The sequence below is a fragment of the Macaca thibetana genome, chromosome 8 (genome assembly GCF_024542745.1).
Source record: "Macaca thibetana thibetana isolate TM-01 chromosome 8, ASM2454274v1, whole genome shotgun sequence".
NCBI classification, from domain to species: domain Eukaryota; kingdom Metazoa; phylum Chordata; class Mammalia; order Primates; family Cercopithecidae; genus Macaca; species Macaca thibetana.
The window spans coordinates 28,916,875-28,944,420 of NC_065585.1; positions in this window are offsets into that span (position 1 = coordinate 28,916,875).

The following is a 27,546-nucleotide window of genomic DNA, read 5'->3' on the forward strand; positions in this document are numbered from 1 at the left end:
ATTGTTGAGGGTGTTTTCTGGTTTGCAATAGACTAGGTATAACTTCTCTACATTTCAAAAGTGTTTTTGAGAATCAAAAGAAAGAATAGAGTAAGTGCTAAAAATAATTGGCGAATGATTGAACCTTCCATTAACCATAGCATCAGAGACCCTCTCTTCATCACTGGAGAGAATATTCTTTGAAGTCCCTTTTCAAGAGTGAAATCAGTAATGTCTAAGTAGAAACAGAAAAGGAGAGAATTCAGACCTAAACATCCTCAATGAATCCACATACCTAGGCTATTTCAATGTACATTAAGCCTTATCGGTACCATTATATTTCATGATGTTTGCAGCCGTAGTTTCTTTTTTAATCTACTTTTAAAAATAGAAATCCAAATACAGAGGGCAGAGAAAAACTCCCTATTGCATCAGTATGAACATTTTTATAGTTTTTTTTTTTTTTTCTTTTGGCATCCTGATCTCTTTGAAACTTTTCTCCTCTCTACTTACAGGGAAAATACACCTACTAACAGCCTGGAGGAATTATGAAATGTGCTTTGCACAACTCCCTGTGGCCTCAGGTAACAATGTAAATGAATCTTATTAGACATTTTTTTTTTTTTTTTTACTGTACATGGGAGAAAATTATTTTTAAATGAGATTTTTTTTCTTTTGGATTCAATAAAACTGCTCGCCTTGAATGAAGAAGAACCACATGAGAAGGAATTAGGACATGTTACAATTCAGCTGCTTAAGTCAGATGTAAAAAGAAAAAAAAAAAACCTGGCATTTCTGAGGTGGAAAAAGCTAGGTCTTGCTTCAGAGGAATCACAAAAATAACTGCTGAAAATCCTCAGACTTTCCAAGAGAAACTTCTTTAAAAGTTATGTGTAACTAAAAATAGGGGGATTATAATGGAAGTCAGTGTGCGTGTGTATAAAGTCCCAGAGCAGCCTAGGAGGCGTGGGCTGGAAATTCAAGGTTTGTGATATTAAATCTGTCCGCAAATTTAAATCTGTTGGCTGGAAGAGGATTTAACTCGGAGAGGTCACCTGTGTGCTTTACTTGTAAAATGGAAATCTCAAAAAAGTCTCAATGAAATGAACTTTAGGTTTATCATTTAGCTTCCAAGAAAAACCCACTAGCTACACAAAGGAATGATGACAATTGTCTTGAAGGGCTGTAGAAAGCTTGGCTCATGGCTGCGGTGGCTTTGAACAATGTAATGCAATCCTAAAGTGGTGGAGACCTCATCCTTGGGAGCATTTGTTTCTAGACCCGAGATCTTAACTGTGGTGAGACCTTGAGAAAACCTCTAACTCAACATGACTGGGGGGTCTTCTAAAGGGAATAGCAATACTTCACCACAACAAAGAATGTGTGAACAAACGCTATTCTGAAATACGATGGCGCCAGGGGCTGGGTGGGGCATGGGGATGTAGCAAAGGAGAGGCTGGGAGTAACTGCTTAATGGATAGGAGGTTTCTTTTGGGGATGATTAAAAACCTTTTGGAACTAGATAATTCATTTATTAAATGTGAATGTATTTAATAAATGCTACTGAATTGTTTACTTTAAAATGGTTGATTTTATGTTATATAAATTTCACTTCCATAAAAGAAAATATATGTGTGATTCAACTTAGAAGGAACTTACTCAATGCAATTTAATTGCATCACTGCTGGCAGATATGTGTAAGGGTCTTCTAATGATTTTGGATGGGATGGCTGCAATTTATAATTCTGTTCCTTTTCAGAAAAAAAAAAAAAAAAGGAAGGCCTTAATAGCCTTCATTGGAAAAGATGCATGGCTAAAACAGAGACAGATACACATTTAGAAGATGAGGTGATTTTTTTTTTTAAACTGGAGTTGTGTTTTGTTTCTGTTTTTACAAATAACATAATAATTGTTTCCTGATTTTAATTTGCAGAAATGGAACTTAGGAGACAGAGGGAACAAATGAATCGGTGAGTTAGAGGTTGAAATTTAACCTTTGGTGTATTGATGACACACAGCCCTTCGGAGGCATCTTGACTCATCCTCATTTCAAAAAGCACTCGGTTGAAAGGAATGTGGACTCAGGAAGAATTTAGAACGATTGAAAATTGATAGAAGAGAGCTTCATCAGCTTGCCCTACATGCCAGGACATAGCCACTGCATTCTATACTGCCCTTTTCCTTTTCATTCTCCAGTGTCCCTTCTTTCTCAAGCGTACCCTCAATCCATTAAGTAAAATCACCAATATCCCTTTTGAACCTCTTCCTTGTTTCTTGCTTCCGTTGTCCTTGCATGCTTCGGTGAAAACATTCCGGATGTGAGATGTCATACCAGGTCAGGACCAATTAAGGAACCAAGTTCTGCAAATACATCAGTTGTTTCTAATCTAATGATGAGGTTCACACCCAGCATCCTCCCATTTGCTGTGTCTCTCTCCAGGTGGAGCTCCAGACTCTCGGGTGCCAGATGATTAAGCCTTGCTTCTAGCAGGGGTTGGAAGCAGCTGCTCCCATATCAAACCTCTTTTTCTCTCAGCCAGTTGCGGCAGAGTCTACACCCAGCTGTGAATCTCGGTGCCCACTGGCAGCTCTCATCTCTACCGACAACCTTTCATCTCTATTCTCTATAAACTTCTCTTAATATCTGCTTGTTAAACCTGACAGAATGGCATTAGAACAAAGCTAACCTGGCTGCTGCAATGCTGGCAGCATCATCTGTCAGGCCTTTTTGTTTCTCCCTTTGATAAAGTTTTGCCTGGCTATTATTGTCGAGGCCTTGTTGGATGGTTCTGAGGCCTCAGAGCAGAAAGGCATCCATCTGTTGCAGAAAGCTCAAAGGGTGATGCGGTCCTGGGGCGTATCCTGAGTTGAGTCATGTATTTCTTCCCCCAAATTATTCCCAGTGACTATCAAATCAAACCTTTCCATCTCAGCTTATATAAGTACTTGAAAACCTTTTGAAATAGAACTCTTAAACTTGGTTGTTCTACTTAAAAATTCCAGAAGCAAGATTTTAGGAAGTTGCAGTAAATAGTCACAAGGATAAGTTCCTTTTTGGGGGGGGTCTCAGAAAAAAATAACATGAAGTGAAGATGAGATGTTAGATCTTCTTATATAAAGAAGAAACTATTTGTGCTACAGCATGACATTTCTCTCCCTCGCTGAAGCCCAGCTGGCATATGAATTGACATGATCAGAGATCAGAGTGCTGTCTGGTCAGACATAAGGGAAAGCTTTGCAAATCCATATTGCTACCAAGAGCCCATCCTGCCTTCAGACAGGTTAAGAGCCCTTTCTAAGAACAGGGCATCACGACTGTGGCTAACTCCAGTTCTAAGTTGTTCTCTTCAGGAATAACAACTGGCTTTCCATCTGCCGTCTTCCTACAGACCTGGGGAAGGTTGGATATGGACCATGGAAGTGGCCCTCTAAAACTTATGTAGCATAACCCTTGCCAGAAGAGTAGGTACATAACAAACACCACTGCTGTTTGATTTGGAAGTATAGGCAACAAGCTAACGTAGAGGAAGTGGCAAGTCAAAGTGTCCCTCCTGGAGAAGGGCATCAATAATTTACATTTTCCAGACTAGCCTTTAAACGTTTGGAGGCTGGATGCTGTGGCTTACATCTGTCTCAGCACTTTGGGAGGCCAAGACAGGCAGACTGCTTGAGTCTGGGAGGCCAAGACAGGCAGACTGCTTGAGTCCAGGAGTTCAAGACCAGCGTGGGCAACATGGTGAAACCTTGTCTCTACAAAAACAAACAAACAAACAACAACAACAACAACAACAAAGAAAGAAATTATCCAGGCATGGTGGCTCATGCCTGTAGTTCCAGGTACTCAGGAGGTGGAGGTGAGAAGGTCACCTGAACCCAGGAGGTCAAGGCTAAAGTGAGCAGTGATGGTACCACGGCACACCAGCCTGGGTGACAGAGTGAGACCCTGTCTCAGAGAAAAACAAAACAACAACAACTCTGGAGCAGCCCCTCTCCCACTTCCCATTCCCACTGCTGGCTGAGAAAGGATTCCATAGTAGTAGCTATAGAATCTCGATTCACATAGTCCTCTTACCTTTCTTTATAACTGAATTTTTCTATAGCTGCTTGTTTTAACCAATGTAAAGGCATGCACTAGAATTGAAGTGTTCTTTGTGATCATCTCTGCCTTCCCCTACAGAACCTAACCGGTCAGGATCACAGTGAAATCTCCATGAATACCATTGCCACCTCTTCCCTGACAGAGGGCGTCACCTGGAGCTGAAAACTCAGAGTGTTGCTTTTAACTCCTTAAGTACGTCTTAACATATGGGGCACATTTGTAAGAGAGAAAAAGACATTCTCTCAAGAACTGTAGGTCATCGCTTTGGGAACAATGCTATGGCATAATATTACTTAAACACAGTTAATGTTGGTTGCAAGTTCAAGAACAAACAGATAAGATGCCTGGTTCCTTGCTCCCCCACACCCATCCTCCTCACAAGCTATGCCAGGGAGAGACTTCCCATCTCTAGACTTTTCTCCTTATAAGGTGCGGTTTTTGGCATGAAGAAGTTTGCTTGGACATGGAAGACTCCAAGCACTAAATTATGTCTCCAACTCCCTGCTCCCTGACAGCAACTGTGCCCAGGTCCAAAAGGAGAACTGGGTAGGTGTGTCCTAATAGGAGACAGTGTTCCTACTCTAATTGCCATAAAAGCGTTTGAAGCCATTGTCTGGTGGATCTAAGGAGATTGATCCTGAAGGTGTGAGCTCAGAGCTGCAAGTCAGGAGCTCAGAGTTGTAATTCTTGGGTTGGCAATGATTCCTTGTAGGGCCTGAGGCAAATCCAGTCATCTTTGTGCACCAATTTATTTGTCTGCAAAAGTTCGAGAAATTAACACACAATTTCCTGATGAGGATAGTATATGGTTAGGCATTAATAATCATGGCATATAAGTTTGATGGAAAGCAACCCCAGGGATTTTATCTGCTTGAAGCTTTTATGTATTTTTAGCAGGCTTTGTTATTCTTGTTTCCAAGTCTGGACTTTCCTCTTTGGAGGTCTTTAAGTCCCCAGTAAGGAAATTCAAGTTCCCTTGAAGTTTTGTTCTAATTTTGGGAAGCACAGATGATTTTTTAGGAGTGTATGACATGGAGGTTTTGCTGAAGAGGTCTTCTCACCTACTGCAAAGACCCCGTGCTACCCTTTAGGACCAGATGCCATGCAGGATGGGAACTAACTTCTGTGATGGGACCACGTTGTCTCTGAAGCCATCTGTGTAAAAGCTTCCTGCAGTCTTGAGTCTTGGCAGAGCTATTGCGTCAACCAAGAAGCAGCATAAAGACATCCGCCTTTGTTGATGCTCTTCTTCTATGTCTGATGAAACAACCCTTTTGGGGATAAAATAAGTCAAAATGAAAAATTATGTGTCAATAAATGGAAATTGAATGAATGTGTTAGTATTAATTTGTTACATTCTACATGTGCTCCTCTGAAGAAGTGGTGTTTATATTCAGACCCAGCTGCAGGCTTCCAGAAAACTAAAGTAAGAAGGGACCCAAGAGAAATTGATCCAGCAGCCCCCACATGGCTTCTATCCCAGTCGGATTCTCCTGATTTGCTTACTTCTCCTTGGAACACAGTGCAATTCCTAAGTGCTCCAATCTCTGTGTGGACTGGCCTCTGCTCTCTGTCTTCCATATTTTAGCTCTCTTGAGTCCTGAAGCACATTTCTGTCTCATCTACTTAGCTCTGCTGTTAAATCTCTGCCACCATGCCTGTCTCTTCAGCTCACTAGATTTTACACTCGTTAGCCGGTGGCTGTGAAAGGAAATGACAGCAGAATTTCTCATGGGCTTGGCTCGCATCCAGCATGGAAAACGTACTGAGCTGATGTCTCCCAGAGCTGTCTTTAACTCAGGTGTCCCCATTTCATTGGGCTCAGCAGATTTCCTACATCTGTGGTGTATGACATTGTAAAGAGTTCAATCTGGAGACTCATTTTCCCCTCCTGTGTCCGTATTCCATGTTTAAGCCAAGGAGTCTCCCCATGGATCTCAGGCTGAAAAAGTGCAGATTATATCAGTGCTGCTTTAGCAGTGCCCTGTGGAATAAGACACCTCCTGCTCAGTGTTCCCTCTACTGCTTTTAAGGTGTGAACAGACGACCAGGATCTGTGAGCTGACAACCATACTGTGTGAGCACCAGAGTTGGTGAGTGGAGCTTTGCTAGTGGCTTGGGACTGGAAGAAAATGATGGAATACAGGCATTCCATTGTTACTTATTCATTTACTCGGGTCTTTCATTCACCCAGCAAACAGTTACAGAACTCCTATTGTGCTGAGCACAGGTTGGTCATTGAGATATGATAGAATAGCATTTATTGAGCACCTACTGAAGAGTAGGTCCTGTACTAACTTTGAACCTCCCACAATCATAAGAGACTGTGCTATGATTATTTCCACTTTAAAAAGAGGAAATTGACCCTTAGGAATGTTAATGTCACATAGTCAGCAAGTGTTGGAGCTAGGATTTCAAAGTCTCACTCAAATTCCTGAGTTCTTGACAGCTATGCTATACTGCTTGAATACAAGATTTTTGGCTAGACATTATAGCAGATAGCAGATAACTATGACACAGTTTCTGTTTTCTAAGAGTTAATGATAATAGAGGAAGCAAACAATCGTTGCACTGCCACTTACAGCTATATAATCTTGGACATGTTACTTCTCTGTGCCTCAACTTCTTTGTCCTTAAAATGGGTTCGATAATAGTCTCTATTTCTTCTGGGATTTTTTTTTTGAGGATCGAATTTTAAATGAAAGTTAAGTGTTAAATCCAGATTATGTGTTATAAAATAGGCAGTGTGTTGATGATCTGAGAATTGTTAGATATTATTGTTTTTACTATTATTCACTATTAATAAGGAACAATATTCATTGTGAGACAACGGTGTACTAGAAACTCACTTAAGAATCTATAGTGAATGGGATATGTAGTCTGAGTCCCCTTTACATTTTCATTTGCCTGAAGGTAGTCTGAAAAATAAGTCTAACAGTAAGGAAATGAGAGCCCTGTCGGCAATAGTTTCTGCGTGAGACAGAGAACAAAATGTTGAGATAGTCAATAACTCTTCCTTAACTCCCTGAAGAACAAAAGAGCAACATGGAGGTTGGCCCAAAGGGGAGAGAACAAAGAAGCTGCTATAGTTGGCTTAGGGGAAGTTGTTTGGGAGCAGCTAAGAAGGAAGAAAAACAGAGAAGAGCAGCAGGCAGCTCTGGGACTCCCCGGGTGATTTCATGGTCTTTTGCTGGGAACACAGGCCACTTACATCTTCCCCATTTCTCTAGTGACCCCAAGTGCGTCCTGAAAGCTCATTGATAGGTTTCCCTGTCCTTCTTGGCTAGAAATAAATGGAAGGTGGAAGGGCAGAGAGGCTCTTGGGACCCTGCTGCCCTTAGGAAGGGCAGCCCCAGCTCTCCATTTGGCATTGTGAATCAACTCCATTGACTAAAGGGGCAGAAATCAATTTTGTTTCTCTATGCCTTCAACACAGAGAATATGTGTGTGAACAAGGCAGATACAATACAATCTGTTAGGAGGAGATGGGAACCTGCAGATTTATTAGCTATGTTCTAAGCACATGCTATGTGCAGAAATACAATCGCAAGGAAGAACAGTTTCCATTCTCAGGGAAATCAAATCCTTTCCTTCCCACTTTCTTTGCCCCAGAGGTGGACTTACTCCTCTTTGGTCTTGCAGATAGTATTACCATGGACACTAGTTGGTCCTTCCCCCTAAAAATGCAATGATTTGAAGAACGAAACTTAGAAAGCTGCTTTGATTCTGAAAGTAGAAATGTTTTGGAGCAGAAAATAAAAGTAGAATTTGAAAACTCTTTGTTGAAGATCTTAAAACTTACTTTCTTTATTTTGCTGGTGGCAAGAATCCTGGAGTATGATCAAATTGTCTAGAAACAATGAAATGACTACTTATTCTTCTTACATCCTCACAGTGACATGTCCCTTTAATTGTTGCAAAGAGAAGTTAGAGACGCAGGGCCCCCTGAGCCTGCGGCAGCACCACCACCACCAGTATGTCCCGCCTCTTCCCCTTTGTACACCCCGAAAATGCGCTTTATTTTCAGGTTGAGAAATAATCAAATAGACCCCGCCTTTTCAGGAAAGAACACCCTTTCCAGCTCCCACAGCTTTCTTTGTTTGGAACTGTTCATTCCTGGCAGTGATATTCTTACACCAGGGAAGAATGAGGAAATTTCACTGTCTTGGTGAAATTACCTCATTTGGGAATAATTGGTATTCACAGAAGAGATGCACATTTTCATCCACCTAGTAATGAACAAATTAACAAGACACCTACTGAGCTGTGTTAACAAAATTACCAAATGTAAAAGGAACTAATTACTAGCCACTTCATCCAGACAAACTCAAAACTCTGCATTCATAATGGGCTTTGTGGCTGACTTGATGTAGACCGGGGGGAAGAAGATTGAACAGGTGTCTGGTGATCAAAGACTCCGTCCTTGGTGATTGCTTTGCAAGTGGTGCCTGAGTCTCAAGACGGCTGAGATTGCTTCTAGAGGTCCTTCTTCCTCGCTGGTGAAGATATCTGCAATGTTCTCACTTTTGTTCAGAGACAACTGATTGTTATCTCTGAAACAATTGCAACCAAATCATATGGAAATGAATTTTAGATATAGCAATCTTTTAGACCGGGCCTGGTGGCTCACACCAATAATCCCAGCACTTTGGGAGGCCTAGGTGGATGGATTGTTTGAGCCCAGGAGTTTGAGATCAGCCTGGGCAATGTGGAGAAGCCCCGTCTCTACAAAAAATACGAAAGAATTAGCCAGGTGCGGTGGTGCACACCTGTGGTTCCAGCTACTCAGAAGGCTGAGGTTGGGGGATCACTTGAGCCCCGAGAGGCGGAAGTTGCAGTGAGCTGAGATCATGCCACTGTAGTCCAGCTTGGACAACAGAGCAAAGAAATGTTTTGTGCAAAGAGGCAGCAAACTGCCTCTGTGATTGTGGGGTCAGCTAGCCAAGTTCACATGGACCCTGGCCTAGTGCCTGAAAGGATTCTTGAGGAAGATTTCTTAAAGAAAAAAAGAAAGAAGGTAGGGCTATCATGTAAAAACTGAAATGTTGGTGTTTACTCACATCCAATACTTCTCTCTTTAAATGATGTTTAAAACAGACTGGTGAGAGTTTTTTAGATTAGACAATTGTTTGGCCCTACCTCCATGAATTAAATCTAATTGCATGTAACAAAGGTATTTTTCTTTGAATTTATCATATCCCTCCACAGAAATCTGATGTAATTTTTAAACTATTTATTTTACATTAAATATTTCAATAATTCAACTGGGAGGTAAAGGAAAAAAGTAGATTATGATAGACATTAACATGAATTAGAAGAATAGAGGACGCCTGTACTCACTTCATTCATCTAATCTTCAATTCCGCAAGTATTACTAATTAGCTAATAAAGTCACCAGTGAAGTTCTAAATGCTGGAGATAAAACAAGAAACAAGACAAGTAAAATCCCTACACTCAAACAGCACAAATGCTGAATGGAGCAATACAGTCAAAAAAGAAACAAGGAAAAGAATTAAAAAGATGATTTCAAAGAATGATAAACGGTATAAAGTTAAGGAAACAGAGGGTGTGACAGAGTAATGGGGTGGTGGTCAGGGAAGGGTTGGAGCTATGTTCTTCCAGTTTACCCAGTTTTCACTAGTCTAGATTTTATATGGGAACCACTTTGAAGAGCCAGTTTCCAATTCCTTACTAATCATAGATTCTTTGATTAGATGTTCTACGCTTTGTCATATTTTCATTGCTCAGCTGTATGTGCTAAGGTGTTGATTGTTCTCACTCATCTATGCACTATGTAATAAATCACCCCCAACATCATTTGCCTCTAGGAAACCACTGGAATATCTGAGGAAAGGGCATCCCTGTTTTGCTAGATGGCAACATACTGAGTGGACCTCAGTATTAAGGCAGAATTACATGAGCAGCCAGCTGCGAGTGAGTACAGGCGCAAGCAGAGTCTGGCACCCTAAGAAGGAATCTCTCATCAGAGTTCCTGCATACACTCAGGGTAGGAGTGTGGTAGGAATGGGAGCTGGGACCGAGACCTGTGCATTGAGAGTCATCAGGGCTTAATGAATGTTTGTCAGATACATTACTAAATGAATGAATTATTCAATGAATAAATTAAATACATCTATACTCTTGGAAATTATCTCAAATATTAGAAGGTGGAGTCAAGATGTGCCAGCAGAAAAGCTAGCAACAACAATAATACACACACACAGACACACACACACAGTTCATACTACTAAATTTTTCCAAAACATGGTTATAAAAGGATGCTAACAGCCTTCTCTGAGTTGGCCCAATAGCAAGGGTTTTGTGTCAACATTTTTCTTTAGACGTTGCCTTTGAGACTTAACTCCAAGTGCTTTATATTGCACTTCTAAGACTATGTATGGTATCTTATCTTTTACAGCTGGGGCCATTCCAAAGGAAAGCAAATATAGGAATGTTAGATCTTCTTTTTGGTAAAGCTAAGAGATAAAAATAGGAGAAAGTGGCATTATTAAAATTAGAAAACCATTTAGCAAATTGGTGACTATCGTGAGGTAGGGGAAAGAGCCACAGACCAGGATAGAGAGTGCTGGCTGGTGACTTTGGACAAGTTTCAGTCTCCTTGAAGTGTAACTTTCGAAATATAGAAGTTGCTTTATGTTGATTTTCAAAATCAAGTCTGTTTAGAGTCTCAGGGAAAGGAGACAGGATGATTCCACGATGAAATGCACGACATCTTTATACCTCTTTAGCAGAGGTTCATAATGCACATTGGCACTGAAAGTCTCTGAAGGCCTTGTAATCAAAACACCTGCTTTACTTTGTTTAAAATTTCCACATTTTCCTTTCGATAATTGATGTATTAGGGAACCATTTTTCCTAACCAACACGATTTTAGGGTAGTGCTCAAAACTCTGTAACTGATATTAGTCTGCACACACGCACTGCAAATCCACATCTCCTTCATTCCAAGCATTTCTCCCCCATTCTCTTGCTTTACCGAATCACTGTGTTGGAAGTTCATTCTAAGTTCAATTCACTTCTTTTACAAAGTCCTTGTTGGAAGAGAAATCTACCCCATTAAAACTCTTAGCAGGAGTCACAGCTTCCTGAATGTTCCAAAACCCAGCCTTTCCCAGCAAAAAAAATCAGGGTTTTAGGTAAAAACCACAGGCGAGGCGCAGGAACTCTTCCTGTCCATAGGTCTTTTTGCTAATTTTTGGTAATGGGGTTGCCCTTTCTCTTATTATTCTTTTATACATATATAGATTACAACTAAAAATATGTGTAAATAGGTACAATTAGCTTATGTGCAGATTCTGCTCCAAAAACATAATTATTAACATTTTTATTCTATCATTTGTCTTGAAGCACAGCATGTAGTTGTCACAAGAGGATGTTTGCTCCGGGGGTGAGTTTGACATTGATAGGATCTAATTTCGCACTCAATACAACAGGTCGAAGAGCATCACTACTTTGCAAACCTTAAGTTTTGTCTGCTGTGTGGTGCCTATTTGTTGCCAGATTCTAATTTCCTAGTTTGCTCTGCCAAAACTGTCAGGCTAGCAGCTTTTCAAAAAAGAAAAAAAAAAAAAATTAGGCAGAGGACATACTTTCCTGTAGCATATGATGAAAGCAGAGGATATCATTTTCTGTAGCATATGATGAAAGCTGGAAAAAAACCATGAAAGTACTAAAATCTCTTTATACAAATGCAGAGACTATAGGAGGTTGGCAAGAAGATAACTGTAACTGAGTGGAAGAGGTTATGATTACATTTAGAGAAACAAAATCGGCTGAGATCCTGTCAATTGCTACAATACCATCCTTAAAAGATAATTACTGGCTACGTACAGTGGCTCACACCTATAATCCCAGCACTTTGGGAGGCCGAGGCAGGTGGATCACGTGAGGTCAGGAGTTCGAGACCAGCCTGGCCGACATGGTGAAACCTCGTCTCTACTAAAAATACAAAAAATTAACTGGGCATGAAGGCACATACTTTTAATCCCTGTTACTTGGGAGGCTGAGGCAGGGGAATCCCTTGAACCTGGGAGGCAGAGGTTGCAGTGAGCCGATATTGTGCCATTGCCTCTAACCTGGGCTACAAGAGTGAAATGTGAAACTCCATCTCAAAAAAAAAAAAAAAAAAGGTTAATTACCACAGAAGGCTTGGATAAAGAAAAAAGAATGAAGTGATGACGTCTATATCAAAGGTTTTTTTTTACAAATATTAATGGGACATTAATTAGCATTGAGATAAGCACTAAGTTGAATGGTGCCTTATGAGGCAATAGCATTTCAAAGTCTTGAAATACATTGCCTGCTTTCAAGTGCTTCAAATGCGGTAGATGCTACATTCTTCAAAACATGACTAACACCAGACATTATTTCACTTATTTAAAATTATTTGGATTTATTTACACATCAAACATATCAACTGCTGGGCTTTGTTGGGATACAAAGATGCAAAGAATAGACATGGTTTCAGTTCTAAAGGATTATGTGAACTATCAGAAGATTCACAGACAATTCTCATACAAGGCAGAATGGGATACTTACTAAATGAATGGTACGAAGAAAATCACTAGGAGTCCAGAGAAGGGAAAGTGTCACTTCTTCCATATGTAGTCAAGGCAAGTGCTTTTGTGAAAGGTGGAATTTGAACTGGGCCTTGCACATCTTGTAGGATTTCCAGAAGAAGAGATGGGTCTGGAGAATTAACTGCAGAAAGGGAGTGAATGAACAAAGATGACAGAAAAGAAAAACACTATCTTCTCTACCACATTCACTTCTCTGTTTTTCTTTTTACAGCTGCTGACAGCATCATCTCTACTGGGACACCCAGGCTGGGGATCTGCAAGTCATTCATGACTTCTAATTTTCCCTCGCTAATCTAATGGGTCCCTATATTTTGCTGACTTCACTTTTTATACAGGCAGCAATTTGACTCTCTTCCTCCATCCTCACTGAATCTGTTTAGTGAGAATGTCATTACCTTATTGCTTAGATTAATGCAGATGCCTTTCTCTGCCCTCCTTGTTTCCAGATTGTACCATCATAATCAACCCTTCATAGAGCTTCCTATCAGAGCAGAGGTTCTAATGACTCTCCATTCCCTGCAAGATGAAGTGCAAACACCTTAGTATGGCCTGTACTTTCCATGACTTGCTCCTGCCTACATCAATGGCTTCATCTACTACCTTTCCCCTTACAATGCTCTCTCCTTAGTAGATAATGAAATATTAGTACCATTCTTTTTACATGAAAATGACATAGTGAAAGAGAAGAACTAGTTTAGCCTCTCTCTGCAGAAAGATTGAAGAATAAAATAACAACATCTTTGAAGTTAACGGACATGGATTTGAACCCTAGATTTGCCATGAAATGGCTGAATGCCTTTGGTCAATCTACATAATGGCAAAAAGCCTTACAGATTTCTAGTGGAGATTAAACTCAATAATGCAGGCAAAGTGCTTAACAAAATTGCTGGAACATAGTACACCTCTAAATGCTCAACAATGGGAGTTAATTATCTTTTTTTACCTCCCCTTCCCTTCCCAAAAATGTATGCATTACCTTTTAAATTTTAAATTGACAGGTTTATAGTTGAATTAAAAAATGCAATGAGTCACAAAGCATGAGAAAAAAAATAAATGATTATTAGGAGGAGACAGATACTTTTGTTAAATAAAATATTTATAACTTCTCTTGAAATTAATGAAGTAAAATGTAATGAGTCTTAGATGAAGAAATGCTTCAAGTTATCTGTAGCCAAAAAAAAAATTCTGAATAGGAGTGTATTAGTCCATTGTCACACTGCTATAAATAACTATCTGAGACGGGGTAATTTACAAAGAAAAGAGGCTTAATTAACTCACAGTCCCACATGGCTGAGAAGCCTCAGGAAACTTACAATCATGGCAGAAGGTGAAGGGGAAGCAAGCACATTTTACATGGCAGCAGGAGAGAGAGAGGGAGGGGAAATGCCACTCTTTTAAAACACCAAATCCCATGAGAACTCACTCACTATCTTAAGAACAGCATGATGGAAACCACCCCCACGATCCAATCACCCACTACCAGGTTCCTCCCTAGATGTAAGGGGATTACAATTCAAGATGAGATTTGGGTGGGGACACGGAGCCAAACCATATCAAGGAGTATAAAAGGGATAGATTAAAAACAAGGTACATATTTAAAATAATGAGGGACAAAAATGCAAGGACTAAAAGGATTATAGTGAAATTGTTATTAAGAAGGAAAATTTTTCTTAAAAATGTACAGTCCGATAGTTAAATAAGAAAGACCATGGCAATATGATGAATATAAATGGGCAAAAATCCTGAACATTTATATAGTTAATTTTATTTAATCACAAAAAATGTAGATACAAAAGCCTACAATTAGAAATTAATGAATAACTTTTGGTAAAAGAAAAAATAATGACAAAAAATTCTCAGCCAAGTCTTGAAATATGGAGAGTTAAGAAACCATATGCATCCAGAGGTGAAAGAGAGTTGGCTATCACTTACAGATCTACTTATAATTACTTGTGAATGTGCCTGAGGATTGGAAGCTCTCTAAGACCAATGGAAAATGCAAGATTAGCTGTATTTAATCCTGGTATGACATCAATGCCTGGTGAAATTAAAATACAGTGACGTATGTGTTCAGACAGATGCAAATACATTAGAAATCTGTGACTGATAATACTTTGGAAGTAAATTAGGCACTCTTTTTTTTTTCTTTTTCTCAAATTTTTATTAAGTATAATAAAATTTACATTTTATTTTTATAAGATTGTTTTCTTTCATGAAGAGACTATTTAATGTGAACTTCTTAAACATCTTTTGGTTTACCAATCAAACAAGCCAACACTCCTACATAATCTGTAAGATTATGAAAATGTAGATTCGTATTTTATTAAATGTCATCTTCTGACAAGTGTTTTACTTCTACTCTATGTTTTGTAGCTTGAACGTGATTTGCAATATTCTTAGGTAAATTAAACACTTAGATTTCAATCAAATTAAACCAATTAATGAATAATTTTTGATTGCTAGATAATTTCTTTCTTTTTTTTTTAAATTTATTTATTATTATTATACTTTAAGTTGTAGGGTACATGTGCATAACGTGCAGGTTTGTTACATATGTATACTTGGTACTTTGGAAGTAAATTAGGCACTCTTAAAGAACTGGATTGATTAACTTTTATAGGCTTTAAGAGTCTTATGATAATAATAGGGATAGCCAACATATATCGACTATGTACTGTGTGACAGGTACTGTTCTAAGCACTATTCATGTATACATTTATTTAATTCTTACAATAGTTCTGCAAACACAGGCCATCTGTATCCATGAGTTTCATGTCCACAGATTCAACTGACTGCAGACTGAACATACTCAGTGAATAAAAAAGGGCATCTATATTGAACATGTACAGACTCTTTTCTTGTCGTTATTCCCTAAACAATCTAGTATAACAATTATTTACATAGCATTTACATTGTATTAGGTATTATAAGTAATCTAGAGATTATTTTTAAAAGATAAGGGGGTCTGGGCGCTGTGGTGGCTCAGGCCTGTAATCCCAGCACTTTGGGAGGCTGAGGCAGATGGCTCACCTGAGGTCAGGCGTTCAAGACCAACACAACATGGCGAAACCCTGTCTCTGCTAAAAATACAAAAATTAGCAGGGCATGGTAGCAGCATCCCAGCTACTCGTGAGGCTGGGGCAGCATAATCGCTTGAACCCAGAAGGCAGAGGTTGCAGTGAGCCGAGATTACGCCACTGCACTCCAGCCTGGGTGACGGAGTGGACTCTGTCTAAAAAAAAATTAAAAAAAAAGATAAGGGGGATGTGTGTAGGTTATATATGCCATTTTATATAAAGGAGTTGAGCATCTGTGGATTTTGACCACAGGGTATCCTGGAGCCAATCCCCAACAGAGATTGAGGGACAGCTGTTTACTGCTGTCATCTCTGAGTTATACAGATATTGAAACTGAGGGAAAGTGATAGGGAAACTCATCTAAGGTTAATAGTAGCAGTTGCGCAAGTACTTATTGAGCATCACAAAATGGTGCAAAAGAGTTTATTCATGAATTCAGCCACTATTTCCCTTCTACTTTTTTGTATTTGGCACTGTGCTTAGTAATGAGGATATCCTGATTTGAGCAACTGAGACATAAATTCTGCTCTCATGAGACTGGAATCTACTTTTTTTTTTTTTTTTTTTTTTTTTTTTTTTTTTTTTTGAGACTGAGTCTTGCTCTGTCACCCAGGCTGGAGTGCAGTAGTGCAGTGGTGTGATCTTGGCTCACTACAACCTCAGCCTCCCAGGTTTAAGCGATTCTCCTGCCTCAGCCTCCTAAGTAGCTGGAACTACAGGCACCCGCCACTACGCCTGGCTAATTTTTGTATTTTTAATAGAGATGGGGTTTCACCATGTTGGCCAAGCTGATCTTGAACTCCTGACCTCAGGTGATCTGCCTGCCTCGGCCTCCCAAAGTGCTGGGATTATAGGTGTGAGCCACCACACCCGTCCCAGAATCTACTTTCAAATATTAGGGCTAGAGCCCTCAGGGCCTAATGTAATAGCTAGCTACATTCTGCTTTAATACATCCTTGACATGATATAAGCACTAGTCAGGCTTCTGTTTATGTCATTAAAGTCCTTCCCATCTGATGGAAGGCCATTGGTGATGTGTGGATTTAAACATTCTCCAGTGGAGCTCAAAATCTTAAAGCCAGAAAATTAACATCAGATCCAAGACTTGGATGTAACTAATTTTTATGGAACTTGAAAGACACACCAGAAGGAGTCCTTCATGGGTATAGTCCACTAAAATGGCCAACTTTGGAGTCGGATTATTTTGGTCTGAATTCTAGCCCTGCTCTTTACTATCTAGGTGACTATGGCCAAGTTACTTAACTCTTCAGTAAAAGATGGAAAATAATAGGCACCATCTCAGACAGCTGTGATGAAAATTAAATGAAATATTAGAGGTACAGAGCAAGTGTGGCAGGCATGCTGGTGATCATGACAATGACACTGTCCCTGGTGATGATGATGATGACAGTGGCATCAATCAAGGAAATGGAATAGAATAGTTTGTCTGTTGACAAACGCACGTTCTTTCCCTTCATCCTTCCCCAAAGTCAATTGCCTAATATTCAGGGCCTATATCCTATAACACTTGCAACCTGCTCTAGTCCACGTACCTAGCGTCTTTCAGCAAAGGTAGTCACATGCTAAAATCAAAAAGGACCGGGTGAGGTGGTTCATGCCTGTAATCCCAGAGCTTTGGGAGGCTGAGGTAGGTGGATCATCTGAGGTCAGGAGTTCAATACCAGCCTGGCCAATATGGTGAAATCCTGTCTCTACTAAAAATACAAAATGAGTTGGGTGTGGTGGCGGGGACCTGTAATCCCAGCTACTCAGAATGCTGAGGCAGAATAATTGCTTGAACCCAGGAGGCGAAGGTTGCAATGAGCCAAGATTGCGCCATTGCACTCCAGTCTAGGCAACAAGAGCGAGACTGTCTCAAAATAATAATAATAATAATAAAAGCAAAAAGAATCACTACTGCCCACTAAATTCATGATTTCTTATACTCAAGTCATACACTGAATATGTTTAATCTTCTCAACAACCCTGCCAAGGAACATTCATTCAGACAATTTAAGAAACAGCTAGAAATAGGTAAGAGCAAGAATTTGAAACCTTGTTTGACCCAAAGTCCACACGTTTTCACCTTACTCTGCATTAGGAAGTGGAAAAGATATAACCAAGCACATAATAATCATGTATTAAGTGTAGATCAGGTGCTAAATCAGAACGAGAATATTACAGACGGCACTGGCACTCTTTGCAGGGACAGAGGGACAGAAGTTGTGAATGTAGCCAGTGAGTGTAAATGTGAAGTTTCTGGACATACAAAATAATCTTTCTCCCTTTTCCTTTGATATGCTATTCATTTAAAAAAATATTAAATTTAAAAAGCTTGCTTCCCTATGCTTATTATTAATAATTTAACAATTTTGTTGTTAAAATAGCAATTTTAATAATAACTTCTTAACTGGTAATTAACTGTTAATGCCATTGTTCTTGAGGTGTCTGGGCTTCCAGTTTTTAGTAATTCATGTATATACTCTTCCTCCCTTCATAAAACCCCTGCCTTCCTCTGTGGAATAAGCTTGAGTATCTTATTTCTGACTTAGCGGAATTTGGAATCTAACAAAAGGTAGGAGAGGCCAAGATGCTTCCTCCGGTTCATTTTGTACTTTATCAGCCCTAGTTCTGAAATCAATCATTTTTGTAAAAATCCCTGGTTCCATTTAGCAGAGAAGAAGAGAAATGAAGGAACCAGAAACTAGGTGTTTGGTGTGATCAGTGCTACTAGGGGATTGTTGTTTTGTGGCCCTCAGGAGATAGGAGTAAAAGTACATTTCTTTTTATATGTACACACAAACATACATCTATATAAATATACACATGCACCCTTAAACCTGTAAATATTTCTTTATATATATGTACGTATTTAAAAAACTTGAGTAGGAAAAGAATGAGAAGAGAAGAGGAAGGGCAGGGGGCAAGGGGCAAGTAGGAAAAATGTTAAACAGGATTTTAAAGCATAAGTAATAACCAATTAGTATATTTGGTTCACGTGCTTGGGATCGAATTTGAATTGCACAGGGGAAATAAAAAAAAAACAGAGAAACTGATTGGGGCAAAGTGTGACCTTCTTACTGTTAGAGCTATGTCAAGGCAAAGAAGTATTGCAAAGAGGACTTTTTGGCATAGATTTAAAAATATATACATCCTTTTGGATACAACTCAAGGCTGAATATACACTTTAAACCAAAATCTTTCAAGGGGTGAGAATTTTGTGGTTTTTATTAAGATATTCCAAAATGTGAAAGTAGTTACTTGCCCAATTTGAGTAGCTCTTTAGAAAAAATTCACTGATTCTTTTTTATTGGATGCAGTTTATGTGTAAAGCTTATGGGAGGGGTGTGGGGTATGTGTGTGTGTGTGTGTGTGTGTGTGTGCGTATGTGCATATGTGTGTGTGTGGGGGAATAATATTCATGAAAAACAATGACAGAGTCAATCCACAGTAGAAGTCAGTGCTTTCTAGGGTTCTTCTCTAGGCAACAATAGGTCATGGTGGTTAGAAAGAGCTACGAGATTCATCCTTAGAGTATAAAGGTAAAGCCATTCAGAGGAAGCCATATGGACTGACAGGAAAAGGCCCTATGACAAAAATATTACTAATAACACAACAGCAACTGTGTTTTTGTGTATGCATGTATTTCAGAAAGATGTATGCAAATGTAAACAAAACACATTAATTTATTTTATCTAAAGCATAAACAAACATTGCCTTGTTTGGCAGAATCTGCAAAATGCATATTGCTCCGTTTGGCGTTTTTCTTCACTACAATACAAGTATGTTTTGTATTAAATCCATTGTTACTAGGAAATTAATCCCCAAATATGCCAGTGTGGCTTTCCGTAGTATTAAGAATCCCTATTTCAGATGAAAAAAATGCAGCCTCGGCTAAACATATCAGCCCCTGGAAATTAAAAAGAAAAAAATGAATAAAGTTTTCCCTTAAAGTTGAGTGCAATGGACATGCAAGAAAATGCTAGAAGAGTTTAGTGCCATAACTCACTTGGAGGCTGTTGGTCTAGGGGATATCAAACTCTGTATGCATCTAGGAGACATTACTATGAGGCATCAGACCAGGAGTGGTTTGCTAAGGCTGTTTGCTTGTAAAATTATAGATAGAAGAAAAAAGGAGACTCTATGATCATCTGCTACAGTGTCTTAAAATAAATCCTCTCAGACACTAAATTTTTTTTTAATAGAGTAACTGAGTTAGCAGATAAAGGTATTGTGGGTGACACAATCAATCTTGACTTTAGCCAAACACTTGATCAAGAGTTGCACAGGAATCAGTGTAATCATTGAGTCAGAATGGGCCAAGCCAGTCACCTGCTGAATGACCTCTGGGACTTCACTGTGAATACACAATGAAGGAGCACAGGCCTTGAGGAAGAACAAAATAAACGACCATGCTATCCTCAGAGCAAAGTTCTAGGCTCTTCTGGTCCTTCCAGGGACTGAGCCATGGCTAAAATGACCAAAGTTTTACTACTGAGAATTGGTGTGAATTTATGAAACTCCAGAGTTGAACTTAAGGAGTTCTAAGGATACCTTTTCATCTTTCCCCCATGCAAGTGTATAAGTTCCATAAAGGTAGCAGCTTTATCTATTTTTCTCACAACAGTATCCCCTATTCTAAGAAAACTGCAAAACCCATAGAAGGGGCCTAGCAAGATTTGTTGACTGGATGACTCCTTATCACAAATGTCAGTTCAGTGCTTATCATGTATTTGGTGCTGACCTATGTGTCACTTTCCTCTTTTTGTGTGACTAGGGCACAGTGATAAAGAATGAAGACTCAGTTCAGTGTGGTAGTGCCTTCTTGGGTAAGTGCACAGGAGTTTCTTCCTGGTATTTCCACAGTGAGTAGAATAAAGATCTTTCTACAGACATACCCTTCATTCACATGAGGCCAAAGCTCTTTGTGTGGTAGGGTCTGGTAAGTAAGGTTGTTGCAACTTGCCTTAAAAAATTCAACCAGGTAAAATTACTGATGTTTGCAGTCTTAGCCTGCACATTGCTTCTGATGCTGTTCACAACCCTCAAACCTCATGATGGGAAATAGGAGCTTCAATGACTCTGGACCAGAAATTGATGAGCCTTAGAAATAGTGCTGCACTGGAAAACACGGAGCCAAAATGATTGAAAATTGTGCAATAAGGGAAATAATCTGAACAGACTTGGAGGCTCCAGAGAAGAATTTACGAGGTTATGGTTGCAGACACCATCCAAGTGAAGGACAAGAAAAACTCATCTCTGACATTGATGATCTGGAAAACAGAAAGAGCAGTCAAAATTGAAAATAAGCTGGTGTCCTGAACAGGAAGATAGATATTTTCTTACCTACCAGACTGCCGTGAGGTCCTTCAATTGTTTGCCTTTGAACAGAAACATTTTCCAAAATGAAGAAAGCTATAAGGAAAATGCTACAATCCTGGTGCACACTATGTTAATTATGGCCTAATAGGAATATAATACCAACAGCAAGCCAGAGAGAAATCAGATTGCAAACATCAGAACTCTATTGTCCAAGTATTTCCAGACAGTTATCTTGGCATTGGCCAAACTCTGGGTTTTGGTTAGAATTAGGAATAAAATAATAGAAGGAGGTCTCCTTTTGGAGGGCCCTCTGTTAGACTAGATTTGATTTTTCTTTAACACCTTTCATATGAACATCTTGGAAATACTAATTAATTATTTCACACAACAATCCTGTGAGTAATGTAGCCCTTAAAACCTCAGGTTGAACGAGCTGAGGAATCAAGTAGAAATATATCTTATTAAAGGAGACAGAAGCTTTTCTATTACCAATTTCCTAAGAAAGTGTTTGGAAAGAAAACTTCAGGAAATTCCTAAAATTGTGTAGCCAGAGTGATATAAAAAGTTGATAACATTCTTGTCATCATGTTTAAACCTGTAGGAAAATAAGCTTGGGATGTAATTTTTAAAGAATTATAGAACTCTCCTTCTGTTCTTGATAAACTCATCTACGAATCTTTTTTATATTAGTTTTGCTTCTCCTGATCATTTATTTACATGTCTTTGACCAAAAAGGAAAAAGTCTCGTAATTTAATATATTCTGTTGTGTGGCCGCATCTTATGCCAGAGGGTTAAAACCTGGAGAAGGAAAAGTTGCATTCACCGGGCTGGGCTCCAGTGAGGATTTTTCTTTCTTTCTGTGGCCATGTGTGCTTTGTCCATCTACAGGATTTTAGACCCAAGTAAGTAAACATGGTTTGGAATAATTTATGTGGAGCATGTTTAGTAAATGACTAAAATTTACTCCAGATTGGAGAGATTTCGAAGGAAGACAACAACTATTCTCTGTCTGGAGTTTCCCTAGTGAACAGTAGGTAGGAGGAAAACCCTCCAGCCATCCTACCACTGATCTGGGATCAACTGTGCCGGTGTGCTAGGATCTGGTAAGCACGATTGCTAAATGCTACCCACGATGTTTAACCTTAAAGACACAGTGTGATCTTCCTCTTCGTTAAAATCCTAATGTTCCCACCCCTTGGGTCTCTGTAAGTTCTTCACTAGGCAGGAATGACTGGTCTATGTTTGACACTTGTCACATGAAGTGGGGGATTTGAAAATGTAATCAAATACTCTCAATACATCTTTGGAATAAGTCATTATACAGCCCTGAATACTAGTTCATACTAGTTCCCAAGAGTCACTTTCTTGTCTTTCTTGGGAAAAAAAGTAATACTTTTTCTGTGTCTGTCTCTGTCTCATTTCTCTCTCTATAAAACACACACACACACACACACACACACACACACACACACACACTCTCTCTCTCTCTCTCTCTCTTATTTAGACCCCTATCTTGAGATACTGCATCTAAGATCCCATCTAAATGAATTTCTGCTTGTATTTGAGGATGGAAGCCAAGCAAACCTATTAGCAGTGTAACTGGCCAATGGGTTGTCCTTGGCTACTGCCTAGACAGAGCTGATTTATCAAGACAGGGGACTTACAATAGAGAAAGAGTTTAATTCATGCAGAGTCAGCTGTAAGGGAGACTGGGGTTTTATTATTATTGAAACCTGGATTTTTATTATTACTCAAGTCAGTCTTCCTGAAAACTCAGGGACTGTGGATATTTAAGGATAATTTGATGGGTAAGAGGTAGGAAAGTGAGGAATGTTGATTGGTCAGGTCTGAGATGAAATCACAAGGAGTCAAAGCTGTCTGCTTGAACTGAATCAGTTCCTGGGTGGGGACCACAAGACCAGATGAGTCAGTTTATCAATCTGGCTGGTGCCAGCTGATCCATTGAGTACTGGATCTGCAAAATATCTCAAGCACCCATCTTAGGTTTTACAATAGTGACATGTTATCCCTAAGAGCAATTTGGGGAGGGTCAGAAACTTGCAGCCTCCAGCTGCATGACTCCTAAACCATAATTTCTAATCTTGTGGCTAATTTGTTAGTCCTGCAAAGGCAGTCTAGTCCTCAGGCAGAAAGGGGGTTCGTTTTGGGACAGAGCTGTTATCATCTTTGTTTCAAAGTTAAACTATAAATTAAGTTCCTCCTAAAGTTAGTTCGGCCTCTACCCAGGAATGAACAAGGGCAGCATAGAGGTTAGAAGCAAGACGGAGTCAGTTAGGTCAGATCTCTTTCACTGTTGTTATAATTTTCTCAGCGATAATTTTTGCAAAGGTGGTTTTGGATGTCAGCCTCTGGTATTAGTCACCTTCTTCCAACGTGAGCGATTCTTTTTGTTTTGTTTTGTTTTGGGGGAACATGTGCTGGTTTGTTACATGGGTAAATTCCAAGTTGCTGAGGTTTAGGGTATAAATGATCACCGTCACCCAGGTAGTGAGCATAGTACCCAATAGGTAGTTTTCCAAAGCTTAGGCTCCAGCTCTAAGTCTCTCTCCTTCTGGATCTCAAACCCTACTTTAGTTGGGATCCCAAGAAAATCAGACAGAAGACCTTAAACCAGCCTAAATGACTCTTGGAGAATCCTAAAGACTTGATTCAAGTACATTCTGTGAAGACTTTTATGACCCAGATTTTATCATTAGAGGTTGAATAGCTCATATCTGAAATGCTTTGGGACCAAAAGTGTTTTGGATTTGAATTGCTTTTGAATGTTGGAATATTTACATACACACAATAAGATATCTTGTGAATGGGACCCCAGTCTAAACCTGAAATTCATTTATGCTTTATATATACTTTATACATGTAGCCTGAAGGTAATTTTGTACAATATTTTAAATAACTTTGGGAATGAAAGAAAGTTTGTGTTAGATACCTAGGTATGGATTTTTTTTCACTTGAGACATGTTGGAATTCAAAAGTTCTGGATTTTGGAGGATTTCAGATTTTGGATTTTTGGATTACAGCTACTCAACTTGTATCTACCAGTTGAAAGTCTTCAGTTAAAAGTCTGCACTTAAAATCCTTGAAAGCTACCTTGCACACAGATAGGTAAACTATACAAATAGTTCAAATAATAATAAACTATATAGATAGTTTAAATTTTTCTACCAGTAATTAAATATTTTAACTTTAGACTTGAGACATTAAAGAGTTAAATATATATTCACACTATGAATATTCTAATTCAACTCACTGATGTGTGTGGAAAAGGTATGTATAGTAAGAATAATTTCTGTAAAGTTTTCAGTACCTCTGGGTAGCACGCTAGAGTTTATCCCCCGAACCTTATTATATCCATTTTAAACCTACTACTTTGGCAATTATTTTAAGAGAATATGAGGAGTAAAACTCACAAAGACAGTTGTCTGAGTTAAATTCATTTGCATTTCATATATGTTCTATTTTGTTTGTTTTTTCTTATGAAGTATTTTATTTTCAAACTGATGTGTACAATTAACTCCATTGTCCAAATTCCTTTGAATAAGACCAGCCAATTTGCATTATTATGCTATACAAAAGTGTTTGTCACTGGCATGGAGTATCTTGTTTTACTCTGAGACGACATAGCAAATATGTCTTTCTCTCAGTCAGTGGTAGTGCTTTAAAACACCCAAGCTGAGGCTGCCCATGGGTCTGACATACTTTTGAAAGTGCAGAAGCCAGCTCTGCTAAAATTGGTAAAACAAAAAATGTCCCCAAAGACCCAATCAGCTCAGTTCTTCTCTTCAACTCCAAAGAGTGAAACGGAACACACTCTGAAACCAGGGAGGTGAGAAAGCACTTCTTCCGTGGCTCTCCCAGTGGGGAGCCCATGCGTTCTGCCATCAAAACCCACAAAGGGAAGGCACAGGCTGGAGACTAGGCTACATTTTTACTCTCATTAGTCTTGTGCTTAGAAAATAAAGGGCTCCAGACCTTCGCACAAGAAGAAAAACTGCACAGTCAAGAGTACAGACTTGAAAAGCAGAATTGTTGGCTTCAAATTGTAGTTCTGGTACCATGAATGAGTTCCTCAATCTCTCTGTCTCTCAGCTTCTCATCTGTGAAATGAGGATAATTATAGGATCTACTCTCCAGGGTTGCTATGAGGATCAAATGCATTAAAGTGGGTAAAGCACATAGACTAGGGTCGGGCACGGAGAAAACACTGCTCAAGTTTTTGTAAAAAATGTAAAGTGACATAGATATTGAATACTCACTAACATCTTTCCAGATAGTTTGAAATTTTGTCCAATGTTTGATGTTGGTAAAAACTCAGATTGTATAATAATGAGTGGGTGTGTTCAATCCCCATCTCACTCAGTTTTGTAACTCTATAATACCTTTTAGTAACATCCTTTATCTAACTTCTAATTAAGCTACAATTGAACAGAAACACACTAACAGAATATTCTCATATTATAGGGTATTATAGAATACTAGAATATTTTTGGCTTACTCTCTTGTTGAAGTTTGATAAAAGATTTCATGGTAGTCACCAACTAGAAATAGACCATGCTCTACATTATGTGGAGATAATGCAAAGCATTAAAAAGAAACGCGATACCAACAATCAGTGAGAATGTTCCCATTTCCTTTTATATTAAAAAAAAAAAAAACACTTTCCCAATACCCTTCCCAAGTTACCTTGACAACTGCTATTTATTATTATTTAGAATGCCTGGTTCTGAATCTCAATTATGCAATTCACCATGTAACTTCAAACACGTGCTAGCACAAACAAAAGGAAACTCAGGTTCACCTTATATCATCTGAATACAAGATAGTTTCTGATTGCTTTACTTTTGCAGTTAGATTTTATTGTGGCTACCAACTGGAAATATCCCATGCTTTGCTTTAATCTAGAGGGTCAACATAAGCATAAAAGATACCAGAAATGTTTCCTCAAAGCTATATATCCTAGCAACCAAGTCTGAATTTTACCATAGCATCTTCAGTAATTAGAAGTCAAGGGAGTGACAGTCACTTAACTTCTGAATCTGAAATTGGCCACAGTTGAGAGGGCAGTAATAATAATGGTCACTGGGTACCGAAAAGGGTTATAACCAGTATTCACAATCAAAAATGTTACTGGAGGAAAGAAAGAAACTTTATTGGAATATAAATATAACATAACTTTTGTTCTAGAAATGTCATCTGTTACATATCAATTATGACAAAACAAAACACACAAAAAAATTCCCCTATGGTCAGAGATGTGTGAAGTCGTAACATACCTTTTTTTGTTTGTTTGTTTGATTGAGATGAAGTCTCACTCTGTCACCCAGGCTGGAGTGCAGTGGCATGATCTCCGCTCACTGCAAGCTCCACCTCCCGGGTTCATGCCATTCTCCTGCCTCAGCCTCCCTAGTAGCTGGGACTACAGGTACCCGCCACCACACCTGGCTAATTTTTTGTATTTCTAGTACAGAGAGGGTTTAACTGTGTTAGCCAGGATGGTCTCGATCTCCTGACCTGGTGATGTGCCTGCCTCAGCCTCCCAAAATGCTGGTATACAGGCGTGAGCCACCGCGCCTGGCCAACATACCTTTTTTAAATTGAGAGATCATAGACAGCCTCCTCCCCCAACCACTGCTTAAAGTAACCACTGCTTAAAGGTTTATTGATTCTATTTTAAATGAGTTTGATGAATAACAATTTTAAAATGTGTATTAAAATGCTTACTACATTTTATAGTTTAAAAGCCCACTCCTTTTTGCAAGATTCTATGTTATCAAGTTTAAAATTATTTCTTTTTCTACTATCTATAGAAATAAGAATGATTGATTTATTAAATCATGATGGTAATAATGATCTAATAACAACAGCACTGGCTACTACCGAGTTCTCATTGTATATTAAGTATAGTGGTAAGTTATTTATTCATTAACAAATTTGATTCCCACATCAATCCTATAATGAGGTACTACTATTACAGTTTTACAGATGTAAAACTGAGACTTACAGATGTTAGATGACTTAAAGATGACATATCTGATAATGCTAGAACCAGAATTTTACAGGCTCCAAAGACTCTTCATATATATATACATGCACATATGTGTATGTATACATATGTACACACATACACATATGTGTATGTATACATATATATATATGCTTAGGAGGTATTAAATTCATACCCCCTTTAATTCTTTCTTTAATAAAAATTTAATTAGACTACATTTTAGCTATATCTGTACTTTGTAAGGTAAACCTGATAAACAGCAAAAAAAATAGATTACGGATAGAAAAAGTTTATTCATCTCTTATGGTTCATTCTCCAAATGCAGTTTAAAATGCCTACATAACTAGCTAAATTCAACAAGCCTTGGAACTTGAAATCAATTGCTAATCATACCTTCTCTCTCCCAAATTTTGAATCAATTGATAAATACATGTGGAATTTGA